Source organism: Pelmatolapia mariae, linkage group LG7, assembly GCF_036321145.2.
Source record: "Pelmatolapia mariae isolate MD_Pm_ZW linkage group LG7, Pm_UMD_F_2, whole genome shotgun sequence".
Lineage (NCBI taxonomy): Eukaryota > Metazoa > Chordata > Actinopteri > Cichliformes > Cichlidae > Pelmatolapia > Pelmatolapia mariae.
The window spans coordinates 29075350-29090004 of NC_086233.1; the positions used below are offsets into that span (position 1 = coordinate 29075350).

At 41.4% G+C, this 14655-nt stretch overlaps 1 long non-coding RNA gene across 1 annotated transcript; it reads left to right on the top strand.

The window, feature by feature from the left end:
- Nucleotides 1-11182: 11182 nt before the first annotated feature.
- LOC134630944 (uncharacterized) lies at nucleotides 11183-13570 on the top strand. The gene is made up of 3 exons (XR_010094330.1): nucleotides 11183-11268; nucleotides 11923-11985; nucleotides 13349-13570. It is a non-coding gene; the product is annotated as an uncharacterized LOC134630944 (long non-coding RNA).
- Nucleotides 13571-14655: the final 1085 nt, after the last annotated feature.

The following is a 14655-nucleotide window of genomic DNA, read 5'->3' on the forward strand; positions in this document are numbered from 1 at the left end:
GCGTGTGTCATGACTGAACGAGGCCTTTTTATTTTGATACTTTCACAGTGCACTGAAAGTTTTGTTTGATAATCTCTGTTTGAGCAGATCTGCACGATTGGAACAAAAGCACTATACGACATGTCGAGGAAACCGTTGCAAACTGTTGACTTTCTCCAAAAAATTAAAATGGGCTCAGGAGAAAGTCACTTATCTGAGACAATTAGAAAATAAGTTCCTGTCCAAAAGGATTCAACGAGAAAATCCAGTCTAAATTCTTTTCTTTTTGAAATGACGTCATTTTGCTGAGAAGTGGAAATGAAAATGCGACAATAATTTCCACCGTCAGCAAAGAAAGAATGAATGAATGCGTGAATGAATGTGTGAGAGAAAATAAATTGACTGACTGGTAAAAGCGGACAGAAGCTGACAGACTGACTGACATCGCTGTGCGAAGTTAACCCCCACCTGACAAAGGTGCAGATGAATCTATGTGTGTTGTTAATGTTGTTTTTTCTAAGAGTGCATGTAGAGGATTCAGCAGAGACGGACAAGTAACATGAGAAAGCAAATGAGAGATGCAGTGTTTATGTAATAGTTTAATATGGGGCTCATTAGCTGGCCACTACTGAGCTCCTAGTGATAGCTAAGTGGAGTGACTTTGCTTAAGGGAAGTCACCGATTACATTAATGTTAACTGAGTACATGGGATGATCCATGTCCGAGGCAAATTATGCCAATAATTGCAGTTTATTGATTTGAGAAAACCTGCACATGGTACTTGTCCTGTTGATGTTGACTGCTTTATTACTCTTATTATACAATTGTTTATAAGCGTGAAGGTTGATTTGACTTCTAGATCTTGTTTTCCAGGCCATGATGGTGTGTATGCAGGCTCCTGGCGGAGCCTGATTTTAAGCAAACCTAATATGCAAAACACACTAACATCTTTTTATTGCAGGGTTACGAGGCTGCTCCAGAGGAGACGCCCTGATGTTGCCTGGGACATGATCTAGCTGACCTTTTTCTTTCAGACAGGAATCTAGGTTTGATGAGTTGACTCATGGGAGTGTCCATGCGTCAAGAGGAGGGGTCCAGAATTATAGAGTTACATGAAACTATCTTGCAGCAGTTAGAGTATTGCTGAAAGGAATCTCCTGAGAAATCTTCTGAGGCCCAGTGAGATGCAACCCATTCCAGGCAGTGGTTGAGGTCAAAGGTCGAGCTGTTTGGGACCCATCATGAGATCAGACTTTGGAGCCACAGCAAGGACCACGAAGCTGCGTTGGAATGAGAGCTGTGCCAAGGGGGCTTTCCAGAGGCCAACAGAGGAGATTGTGGACGACAGACGGGCACCTGAAGGATGAGGGGAGTGTGCCAAGCTCCATCGACAGCGCAGGCGGAGTCCAAGGATGGCATCATGATTCTGTGAAAAGCACAGGAACCAGGAGCTATGGAGGTGATGACAGCAGTTTCCTATGAACATCACCTAATGCTGTGTCACTGTACTGTGCATACGATAGCACACTGAAGACTGCTGGGATCATAACAGCAGTAAGATAACTGTATCCAGCACCCTTTCCACAGAGGGTTTTCCTGCAGAGGATGGACAATGGAGGATATGTATCCCCCACAGGACAAGGAGGCCTGAAGTGAGGTGATGGGGGTTGGTAGAGGCCATAAATCTAGAGTGTTGACGAGGTCTGCAGCTTTGAAGATGAGACCCATGTTGACAAACAACAAACTCAACTGGTATGTTTGAATGTCTATTCTACATACATTTGGACTCTGGTCCTATGGACAGTGATGGGAACATCTGGAAGAGACAATTATGACGCCCTATAGAGCTTAAACCACTCTACAGAGAGACATGCTATTTACATGTCTTGCGGAGGAGCACCACCAAGCTGGAGTGTTTTTGAAGTGTTGCTTTCTTATTTTAACTATTAAAGTAACAATTCATTTGTTTGCTTATGTATAGGATGCATTTTACCATGTATAAGATCACTGTTAACTAAAATGATTTCTGATACATTTGTTAATTATGTACTTTTACAACAATATGAAATGACTGAAATGAATGACATGACAGAGGCCTGTGTATGAATGACGCCTGCACTGGAAATGTTAAGCAAGAGGTGCATGGCTGAGAATATACTACATAGGAATAATTTGGAGCATAAAAATCACAAAACAGGAGGGAAATGTTAGAGTGAATTGTTAAATGTTTGTCATTTTTATTCTTACCATTTGTACTTTAACTGTGTGTTGAAAGGAATTCTTTTGTTCTCCCCTCCCCAGATTCTCGAGGTTCTGAGTGGGGGGCTGTAGTGTTTTATCACAGGCAAACATCCTTGTGAAGGTCTGATGTGGTAAAACTGCCTGCCCTTTGTATGGCTTCACTGTGTTATCTAGGGTGAACCATAGATTGGGTGTGGGGAGGTTACCCTCTTTATGACCTAGGATGTTGTTCCTGCTTTATGACCCTTTTGGTCAGCAGTACACACACACACACACACACACACACACACACACACACACACACACACACACACACACACACACACACACACACACACACACTTACAAAACCACAGGCAAGGTACTCTTTGTGTGTATGTATACATCATATGTTAATGACCCTATGCATATTCAAGTAACCTCAATAAAAGGAGTGCTATGGGGAACCTGGCTGAGAGTCTGATGGAGGTCAAGTAGGTGGAACGACACTTGGCTCCAGGCAGGCCTCCCTCATGCATGAGTAACACAAAGAACGTTGCCTACTTCGTGTCTTGCTTGCTGTGTAATCACATTGCCTTTAACGTTCCAGCGAATAGGTTTAAGCTACAAACCTACCATTAATTGGTCCTTCGAGCCGGATCCCTGGAGTCGACATTCACCGAGGGGAGAGGAGACACGCTGAAAGACCGACGTCAGCCAGGAAGTTCCTGTGGATTAGCTGTCTGTCTTTCTTCCTCGATGAATGACGATCGGCGGGATCCGAGGCTGATATTACACGCTAAGCAACGCCAAGTAAGTTGGAAGAGTTGACTGGGTTAGTGTCCCAGAACTGGGTTAGGGTCCCGAGAGAGAGGTTTTGGTAAAATCGCCCAAGGACCCAAGCGTCCGGTGAGTGTCCGGTTTTGAAATCGCCCTGGGTTTGTGTCCCGAGCGTTCCTTCACTGGGTTTTGAGTCGCGCGACTGGGTTAGGGTCCCAGAAGAGTGTTGCTGTGTTTGTGTGAATGCTGCGGAGCAGGCGGTCTGTGACACGGTTGTTGTTGTTATCATGGGTTCCCGAGCAAGTAAGACTGCCTCACAGGGAGATGACACATTCATGCAAGAATTCACTCCCGGCAGCGCGAGCCATTTATATTCTCATAATTGTCATGAGCATAAACTTGTCGCGGGAGAATCTCAAAAGTTAGAAGTTTTCAGGAAAACAGCAGCCTTGAAGAGCGTGTGGAGAAGGCCAGCCCACATCAGCAACAGTTAAGCTATGCTCTGGTGAATGGCTTCCCCCACCCCTTGCTGACACAAAATGTTTAGATGATTTCCCTGATCAACAACAGCCTGTGCTCCAGACCATTACTTTAACCAGTTGTTAAAAGCAATCTGCATTAAGCTTAGGGTTGCTCAAAGTCAGTACAATGACATATGAGATGAAGTAAAATAGATAAATATTTTACCTAATTACGTGCATAGAGGCACTTGTCCTGTTTGAAAACTGTCATCCTAATATGAGCCGTTGTTGAGATATAGAGCACACCTGTGAAAACAACTAGTATGCTGAACCCTGTGTGAAACAGCTGACACCTACATGATGGAGAAGCTGAGTTGAATATGAAAATGTAAGTCTTTGCCACTGTGGGCAAAGCACGCAACCACTGTGTGAGGTTGCGTTGCTGTCTCGTCTGAGCTGATGAGCAAGCTACACATTATCAGATCAGGAGCTGGCTGAGAACTCATCAAAGAGAGAGAAACAGAACTATGATAACTCGAGTATGTAGCGTATCCGTGAGTTCAGCTTCGCAGCAGTTTTCCTGGATCTTGACTCATGTGTGTAGAGTGTTCATAGCATCAGCATCATGTTCTTGTTTATTTGCTTTGTTGGGTTGAAAAATAATTAAATAAACTTGTGATCATACTTATGGATCACCATGGCACATATCATCAGCCATATGTTTCATTTATGCAGATGAAAAAGTGAGTGTGAATGTGCCTGACGTCACAGTGTGTGTGTGTGTGCGTTGTGTAAACGTAATTGTCTCCAATTGTGAGAGCGGTGATTCTGCAGGTCACCAGCTAGTGTAAAGAAAGGAAGAGTAAAAAAAGAGACAAAATCTACATTGTAGATGAAAAATCATAGGAAAAAGGTTTTGTGTTTATTAGCCAAGAACAACTACAATCTCATTTTCTGCTTTAAGAAAGGAGAGTTCTGTGTGTTGGTTAAGCAGGGATGATAATAATAATGGAAATGTCTTAGTTTTGTCACTTTCAGATGAAAAGCAGACCTGGATCAGTTTTCCACATGCAGCAGTCGGAATAAAGTTATAGTTTGACATCATTGGAAACATTCAGGCCAATTTCTGCAATTTCTGGCTAACTTATGTACAGCACCATGTGTTCCTCATCCTCACAAGTGAGCTCTCACTCCTCCCTGAAGACAAGGAATGCAGTTCCAAAGAGCAATAACATGGCAGATAAAGAGAGAGCAGCAAAGTCCTGAGCAAAGAGACCCAGCAAGCAGCAGCAGTGTGGACAAACAGCATCGGAGAAGAAGAGCAAACCCATCATCCTGACTGATTGATGAATGACACTGTGTTTCCAACAAGCTGCAAAGTTCACTGTGCATGTGAAGAGAACGTTTGAGGAGAACTGAGGAGACTGTTGGAGGTTGACATTTGACACTTTCGGAGTAAAATGGCAAGAAGAGACAGTGGAACACAGGGCAAAGCTGAAGAAGAACTGCCGGCTGTTGGACTGTTGAAGTGGGAGAAGACAACAGAGTGAGAGTAAGTAAGGACACAGAGGAAAGCTGTTGTTTAATGTGGGAAATCAAAATTTGGGTTAGCAAACCTGGCTGCTGACTACTGACTGCTTAAGTTGGAAAATTGTGAAGGGATCTGAAACACTGCAAGAAGAAACATATACAAAATCACACACACAAGCAGAACATGCATTAACCCTACTAACACAAACACAAGAGAGCTCATGAAGATTAGACACCATCTTGAGCATGTGAGTCTGTTTATCATCTTGTCCAAGTCACTTCGTGTGATGCAAAGACCAGTGGACTCATAGCACATTAGTTGAAAATGATCAATTAATAGCAGAGAAGTGTGTAGGAAAGGCAGCTTTAAGAACATGCCCTGCTGGAGATGTAGCTCCACAGACACATTGATTAAACCTGCCTAATAACAAACATACATGCAATGAAAATCAGCTTGTTATCTCTCATCAGTGTTAAAATAGTATAAATTTAACAGAGACTTGTTATCAAATGCTGAATTTACCCAATGCTGACAGTTAACTCTCTAGGTTACAGGACAACAGTTTAATTTTTGTGGGAAACAAGATTCTGGTTTGACCAACCAGTGATCAGACAATAAATTTAGTTGTTCATTTAGTAAATTGGGAGATGCTTTCTGCCTGATTGATGCAGCACAAGTAATTTACTGTATGAGGGAAATTCTATTTTTGTGATAATATTTTGAACATGCATTTCTGTTGTCCTGTCATCTTAGTGGGTTAATAGCTGATATGCAAATTAGTTGATCGTTCTTAGATTAATGAAAGGTGACTGAATTCTAGCACGAGTGAATGGGAAGTGTTGGAGTTTGTAAGAATGGAGACTCTAAAACACTGAGTTTCCTGTTGTGATGTGCGAGTGAATCCTGCACCCAGATACACAATTCTGAATACATAAGAACAAACTTCTTTTGTAAAATGCATGACAACATGTCACATGTTTTATGATGATGGGGAAAAAAAGGAAAACTAAAAAGGAAAACTAAATGAGATCTTTGGCCTAAATGAGTAAAAAAGTACAGATTAAATTCATAGCTAATAAGACATTAGGCTTATGTTGTGTGTTGTGTGGCTGATGGTTGGTTTGAAGTTTATCTTGCTGATGATTTTTCTTTTGTTGTGAAGTTGAGCCTGCCAATTAGTATGATGGTTTGATAAATCATGCTAATCGTATGATTTACCCTCCTGTGATGAGGAGCGTGTGTCATGACTGAACGAGGCCTTTTTATTTTGATACTTTCACAGTGCACTGAAAGTTTTGTTTGATAATCTCTGTTTGAGCAGATCTGCACGATTGGAACAAAAGCACTATACGACATGTCGAGGAAACCGTTGCAAACTGTTGACTTTCTCCAAAAAATTAAAATGGGCTCAGGAGAAAGTCACTTATCTGAGACAATTAGAAAATAAGTTCCTGTCCAAAAGGATTCAACGAGAAAATCCAGTCTAAATTCTTTTCTTTTTGAAATGACGTCATTTTGCTGAGAAGTGGAAATGAAAATGCGACAATAATTTCCACCGTCAGCAAAGAAAGAATGAATGAATGCGTGAATGAATGTGTGAGAGAAAATAAATTGACTGACTGGTAAAAGCGGACAGAAGCTGACAGACTGACTGACATCGCTGTGCGAAGTTAACCCCCACCTGACAAAGGTGCAGATGAATCTATGTGTGTTGTTAATGTTGTTTTTTCTAAGAGTGCATGTAGAGGATTCAGCAGAGACGGACAAGTAACATGAGAAAGCAAATGAGAGATGCAGTGTTTATGTAATAGTTTAATATGGGGCTCATTAGCTGGCCACTACTGAGCTCCTAGTGATAGCTAAGTGGAGTGACTTTGCTTAAGGGAAGTCACCGATTACATTAATGTTAACTGAGTACATGGGATGATCCATGTCCGAGGCAAATTATGCCAATAATTGCAGTTTATTGATTTGAGAAAACCTGCACATGGTACTTGTCCTGTTGATGTTGACTGCTTTATTACTCTTATTATACAATTGTTTATAAGCGTGAAGGTTGATTTTACTTCTAGATCTTGTTTTCCAGGCCATGATGGTGTGTATGCAGGCTCCTGGCGGAGCCGGATTTTAAGCAAACCTAATATGCAAAACACACTAACATCTTTTTATTGCAGGGTTACGAGGCTGCTCCAGAGGAGACGCCCTGATGTTGCCTGGGACATGATCTAGCTGACCTTTTTCTTTCAGACAGGAATCTAGGTTTGATGAGTTGACTCATGGGAGTGTCCATGCGTCAAGAGGAGGGGTCCAGAATTATAGAGTTACATGAAACTATCTTGCAGCAGTTAGAGTATTGCTGAAAGGAATCTCCTGAGAAATCTTCTGAGGCCCAGTGAGATGCAACCCATTCCAGGCATAGCTGACAGTCCAGGCAGTGGTTGAGGTCAAAGGTCGAGCTGTTTGGGACCCATCATGAGATCAGACTTTGGAGCCACAGCAAGGACCACGAAGCTGCGTTGGAATGAGAGCTGTGCCAAGGGGGCTTTCCAGAGGCCAACAGAGGAGATTGTGGACGACAGACGGGCACCTGAAGGATGAGGGGAGTGTGCCAAGCTCCATCGACAGCGCAGGCGGAGTCCAAGGATGGCATCATGATTCTGTGAAAAGCACAGGAACCAGGAGCTATGGAGGTGATGACAGCAGTTCCCTATGAACATCACCTAATGCTGTGTCACTGTACTGTGCATACGATAGCACACTGAAGACTGCTGGGATCATAACAGCAGTAAGATAACTGGATCCAGCACCCTTTCCACAGAGGGTTTTCCTGCAGAGGATGGACAATGGAGGATATGTATCCCCCACAGGACAAGGAGGCCTGAAGTGAGGTGATGGGGGTTGGTAGAGGCCATAAATCTAGAGTGTTGACGAGGTCTGCAGCTTTGAAGATGAGACCCATGTTGACAAACAACAAACTCAACTGGTATGTTTGAATGTCTATTCTACATACATTTGGACTCTGGTCCTATGGACAGTGATGGGAACATCTGGAAGAGACAATTATGACGCCCTATAGAGCTTAAACCACTCTACAGAGAGACATGCTATTTACATGTCTTGCGGAGGAGCACCACCAAGCTGGAGTGTTTTTGAAGTGTTGCTTTCTTATTTTAACTATTAAAGTAACAATTCATTTGTTTGCTTATGTATAGGATGCATTTTACCATGTATAAGATCACTGTTAACTAAAATGATTTCTGATACATTTGTTAATTATGTACTTTTACAACAATATGAAATGACTGAAATGAATAACATGACAGAGGCCTGTGTATGAATGACGCCTGCACTGGAAATGTTAAGCAAGAGGTGCATGGCTGAGAATATACTACATAGGAATAATTTGGAGCATAAAAATCACAAAACAGGAGGGAAATGTTAGAGTGAATTGTTAAATGTTTGTCATTTTTATTCTTACCATTTGTACTTTAACTGTGTGTTGAAAGGAATTCTTTTGTTCTCCCCTCCCCAGATTCTCGAGGTTCTGAGTGGGGGGCTGTAGTGTTTTATCACAGGCAAACATCCTTGTGAAGGTCTGATGTGGTAAAACTGCCTGCCCTTTGTATGGCTTCACTGTGTTATCTAGGGTGAACCATAGATTGGGTGTGGGGAGGTTACCCTCTTTATGACCTAGGATGTTGTTCCTGCTTTATGACCCTTTTGGTCAGCAGTACACACACACACACACACACACACACACACACACACACACACACACACACACACACACACACACACACACACACACACACACACACACACACGCACTTACAAAACCACAGGCAAGGTACTCTTTGTGTGTATGTATACATCATATGTTAATGACCCTATGCATATTCAAGTAACCTCAATAAAAGGAGTGCTATGGGGAACCTGGCTGAGAGTCTGATGGAGGTCAAGTAGGTGGAACGACACTTGGCTCCAGGCAGGCCTCCCTCATGCATGAGTAACACAAAGAACGTTGCCTACTTCGTGTCTTGCTTGCTGTGTAATCACATTGCCTTTAACGTTCCAGCGAATAGGTTTAAGCTACAAACCTACCAGTAATAATGATTTTGTTTGACAGCGGGAGCAACTGGAGCTGGAAACAAATATAGCTGCCACGGTTGCAAAAATGAAAGTACTTGGAGACTCAAAAGGATCCAGCATTAAAAGTAAACATTAGAAATTCACATGAAAATAAAAGTGTGTGTGGTAAGACTTGACTGAAGTGGCCAAAGAAGTGCAGGAGAAAAATGCTGTCCAGTGTAGCAAGTGATTTATTCACCAATTAAATCAACGGATTTAAGGTCAAACTGCACACAGCTAAACTGACCTGTTTTGTTTTTTTATTCCTGAACACCTGCGTTCATCTGCTTAAATAGTCAATTCACCCTGGACTATTCCATTAGGGCAGGTAAGGCAAACATATTCTCCGACCTATACTGCTACTCTTCCTAGCAATAAAACTCTACGGTATACTCTAGACATCTTACAACAAATCCTGTTTCTCTACTAACACTCTAAAATCAGCTTTATTAAATTACAGGGATTCTCCCCCTTCTTCTCCTGGTCTCTTCCTGTGACCTCAGATTAACCAGGAAGCTATAAATGCAGGAAGTAAAACAATATTTCCTCCTTTTGTTCCTAGAACACAGGTAGGTGAGTTCAAACAAAACCAATTAACAGTTAAAATAAATACATGTTAACTTAACAAACTTGTAGGAATTGATTTAAACCAAGATGTTATGTTACATAATCTGTAAAAAAGCAAAACATAAACAAACCCGGGATAGTAGATGTTTGCCTATTGCAGACTACATATGAAATATGGTTAAATCAAAACAAGAATGTTAACTAAGAATATGGACAAGTGGTGTTCTTACCCACTTTGTCACAATGTTCTCAAGTTTCTAGTCATGAAGAAGAATGTTACATCTTATCTGTCACAAGTAAGCAAAATGAACCCACTGCTTGATTAATCCAACAGCATGATTTTTCTTCATTACCTAAAAAGGAGAGCCCAGTTTTTGATGGTGATCTACTTCAGTACCTGTCATGGTCTGGGTGTGTTTGTGTGCCAGTGTTTTGTTTTTTTTCTTTTTTTCTTTCATTGAGCCGGCAGTTTCCCTCTGGGAGGATCCACAGTGTCCCTGCTAATTGCTCTCACCTGTGGGTAATAAAGCTGTCGAATTATAAGGCCAGCGCTCTCAACTTCGCTTTGCCAGATTCGCAGCTAACCACAGTTAATGCAGGCCACTGTTGTGTTTTGTAAACGTCATAGTAAATTACCTTGCCCTTGTACCTGCATGCCTCAACATCAGGAGTTTTGGATTTCTTACCACTCATCCGGATCACTCTCCCCTCCACGCTGCTGATCCACCTGCGACAAGGAAGCAGTTTACAGGAACTTTCAGAGCCAATATCTGCCAGCATTCTTCTGGAACCATACCTGAACTTGGTTACTCTTGTTTTAGTGACTCTGACCCTTGCCCAGGACCCTCCATCCAGTCTGACTCTCCCTTTGGCCCCCAAATCGCAGAACTGCAGTTTCATTAATTGAAATCTCACTTATTGTTTGCTTAGCTCAGATTGATTGCATAAGTGCTCCATAGTTTTGGCTTTGTTCACGGCACAAGTGTAAACTCGCTGCTTAGTTCACAGTTGAATAGCCTTGTTGCATTCACTTGTTTTCTAAATAAACTTTGTCACTTAAACGTTCCCTGTGCTCCATCTGCATCCTGCATTGGAGTCCTTTTCTCTCGGGTCGGCTACGACTGTGACGCAGACTTTTATTAAATGATTTGAACACAACATTGAAAGCAGAAATAAAACCCTAGAGGTTTTCTTTATTATTTAGAACAATACACAAAAGGACAACCAAGAGAACCTGTGAGGAGTTGCCTACACATGACTTCAGAAGCAGGATTCAGAAAGTCTTTGTTACAGCAGCATTTTGGCAGCATCATTGGCTGTTTCTCGTATACGAGGAAGACCAACTGGTCAAAAGTTACCAGTACTTTTTATGCAAAAATGCTGATAAACTCAATTTATTTGAGTTGTCTTAATTTAGAAAATACTAAGTAAGCTGGAAGTTTTGCTTCTCACTGCGGAAGGATGAAAGATGTGTTTTGAAAATGCCAGGTCACTACCGTCCTTCTCCCTCGCGGATCAGTCCGCATGTTCATAGTGCCAGCATTTGTTATGGAATATGTTGATCAAACCTGGAGAAGCGTCAGCTCAAGATGTTATCATCGGGTGAGAAAGCCGAGAAAGACAAAGCTGATTCTGATGCGTCGGGTCCCTGCTCTCATTTGCTGTTTGGTGGTTGTGGAAATAGTTTTGTGAGCTTTAAGGCACCGAAAGCGCTTTACAATGCCATTATTCATTTACGCTCACATTCACACACTGGTGGAGGCAAGCTACGGTTGTAGCCACAGCTGCTCTGGGGCAGACTGACAGAAGCGAGGCTGCCATATCCCTCTGGCCAACACCAGTAGGCGGTAGGGTAAAGTGTCTTGCCCAAGGACACAACGACCAGGACAGAGGCCGGGGATCGAACCGGCGACCTTCCGGTTACAGGTGCCCTTCCCAACCCCCTGAGCCACGGTCGCCCGTGATTGCACAGCCATTAAGGATGAAATCAGTTTCTGAAAAATGTTCTGTTTTTTTCTCCCTCTGCTTGCTTCTTACTGTCTTTGAGGCTCGGGACCAGCACTCCTGTTGTTGGACAAAAAGAAATCAACTCAGTGTTTTGGTTTTCCAATATATTAGCAACTGTCAGTGAGATTTATATTAATCAGGCTGAACTTTAATCATACTTTAGATCAGCCTGTTTTACTTATTGTTTAATTTTGCTATGGTTTGGGAAAGTTGTTTCTTTACTGATCTTTTCCTGTCTTCTGTTATTAGACTTGAGATATGACTGCACTATGCTGTTGCTGTGACTCCAGTTAATTCTACAAGACATGCTGTGTAAGTAAACAAACAACAACAGTTTGGTCTGCATTTCTTGAAAGATCACATCCCCCAAACTTAGTTTAGAGGGTTTACACTGTATATAGTGAAGTCTGCAAGTTTTCTAACAGCAAAATTTGTTTTGTGCCCAAATCATTTTGCACATCATTAGAATGAAAGTTATTGGCCATGTTTGCATAGCCCTTTTTAAAATGATGCTTTCATGACATTATTGTGTGTTGAGAAAATATATTTTACTGTTATTTTATCATTGCATCAGAATCATATGTAATAAGCATTACATTAAAGCATTTATTGAAGCTATTGACATTACATTAAAGTTGGGATGACAGTGACTGTTATAACCTCATGTTAATCTTCTATTTACAGGTGTTAGTATAATCATATAATCTTTCATTGCAGGTGTAACCATGATCATCTTTATACATATTGCCGCCTGGTGCTTATTATGGAGTTGTGCTCAAGTCAGTAAGGGTTAAAAGCTACAGTCAGCGGGATGTCTGACTGATCTATTGAGGGAAGTGGCTCAGAGCGTAGAAGGCCGCACACGCTTACAAAACACATATACCATGTTATGCATCATTATCCTTTATTCATTTATATTCTTTTATTAAGCTTTGAGTAGTGGCATTTGATTAGAAAATTTATTCAACATATTACCTGTATGGTTTCAGTTAGGTTATTCCACATATGAAGAGTTGGCCTCTGTCCTTACAGACAGAGTGAATGCTGAGGTCGAGGCACACACGCACACACACAAGCAGTAGTTAAACTCATGTGAAGGGGAGAGTTCAAATATTTAGAAAACAGTTTGCAAGGCCTTGTAGCTGTTTGATTGTGCTTGCAGGAGAGACTGTTTGTTCCAGGGGATAAGCAGAGTTAGAAGATTACTGGGAAGGATCTGGCCTCGGGAAGAGGAAGATGTTCTTTTAATGTGTTAAAAGTTGTCAACATTGATTGTATTGTACCTACTTTACGCATGAGGGGGCGTTCTAATACCCTGAGGTTCATAAAAACTATTGTTCTGTGGTTTTCGGTGAGAGATCGATGCTGTCGGCGCGCCGTATTCATCTCCCACATGTGTGCATTAAAATCATCGTTTTGACTTGACCCGGCCGGACCAGTGTTGTTATTTTGGTTTTCCTCTTGTATCCATCCCCAATATTTTGAACTCGTAGTAGTGTTGGTTGGTGGTCAGGGCTATCCAGACTGACAATTGGGACATTGAATGTCAACTCTCCAGTGGGGAGGGAGCCTGAGATTGTCTAAATTTGAGTCTGTTCTATACCAAATGCAGAAAAAAATATTTTAAGAAAGCAATTAAGTTCATGTTCCAAAAAATATGATTGTTTGCTTGCAGGACAACAGGAGAGATGGGTCCTCCGTCACAGATGGTGTGGTCAGTGAAGATGGTCGCCTGCAGGTTCAAGCTCATTGCATCTCCAACCCACATCCACTGCCACTCTACTTAAGGGAAGTTAAAGACTAGAGCAGGGCGATATGGCCAAAAATAATTATCACCATATGTATTTGAAAATTTGCGATAACGATATAACTGACGATATAATTGATGCGAGACAAAATACAACTCCACAACTTTACTAGCGCAAAAAAAAAAAAAACCCATTCATTTATTTTCACTTAAATGATCCGTCAGTTTTGGAATACAACTTATTTTCATCAAACTTAGCACTTTTTTTCTTATATAACTAGTATATTGTCTTTTAGAAATCAAAATGTAAACATAATTAAAGCTCAGACCTAAAGCCGACTCCATGGGTCTAAACTGACTGGAGTTTTTGTTTACGCACCAAATAACATCGGTCTGCTCTTGACGCTCAGTGGAAAAACAAACAAAGGAAACGTTCGCTGTTCAAGCTTAACAAATATAAAAATTAAAAATACACTTTTATAGTTGCGGTGGTGTTGTTTTTCTTGCACAACAAAGAACCGAAGCCTAAGCAATGGCTAAAACAGAGGTAAACAATTGAAACCCAAACACACTCCCGTTCATTTCAATACGCATGATCTGAGCATGCGCGGAATGCAAACGCTCCACTTTGATGGGTTCCAGCGACAGTGACGTCAGCGCTTTTGTATGAGAAGATCAAAGAAGATCAAAGCGCTGACGTCACTGTCGCCGCCACAGAAATGCTTAAATACCCCACTTTCACCTTCCTAAACACAGTTTCACTTGGAGCATTTTCAGAAACGGCGATTTGTTCTCGCAAACTAGTATTCTTTGAGAAAGGGAATACTTTTACATTTAAAGAATTCAACAAGCGTTCTTTTTTTTCTTTTGACACTTTGTGTAAAGTTTTTAAAGAAATGTCACAGGAAAGATTCAATAATTCATCACAAAGACAGACTGAGGCACAGGTATCTCATAAGACAAGAATGCAGGCAAATATTAAAACAATTAAGATGCATCTGCATGAGATTCAGAAAAGACAAGAGTTTCTCCTTAAGCAGGAAATGAGCATTGCTGGCTTAGAAAGTCTTGAACGCCAAGTGGGAGAAGCTCAGTTTTTCATAATTAAAAATAATGTAATAATAGAAAGACAGAACACAGCAGAGATTAAAAACATTAATCTGAAGCTCCATGAGCTTCAGGAAAAGGAAGAATTTCTCCTTGAGCAGAACAGAAGCATTACTGCTGAGCTTTCC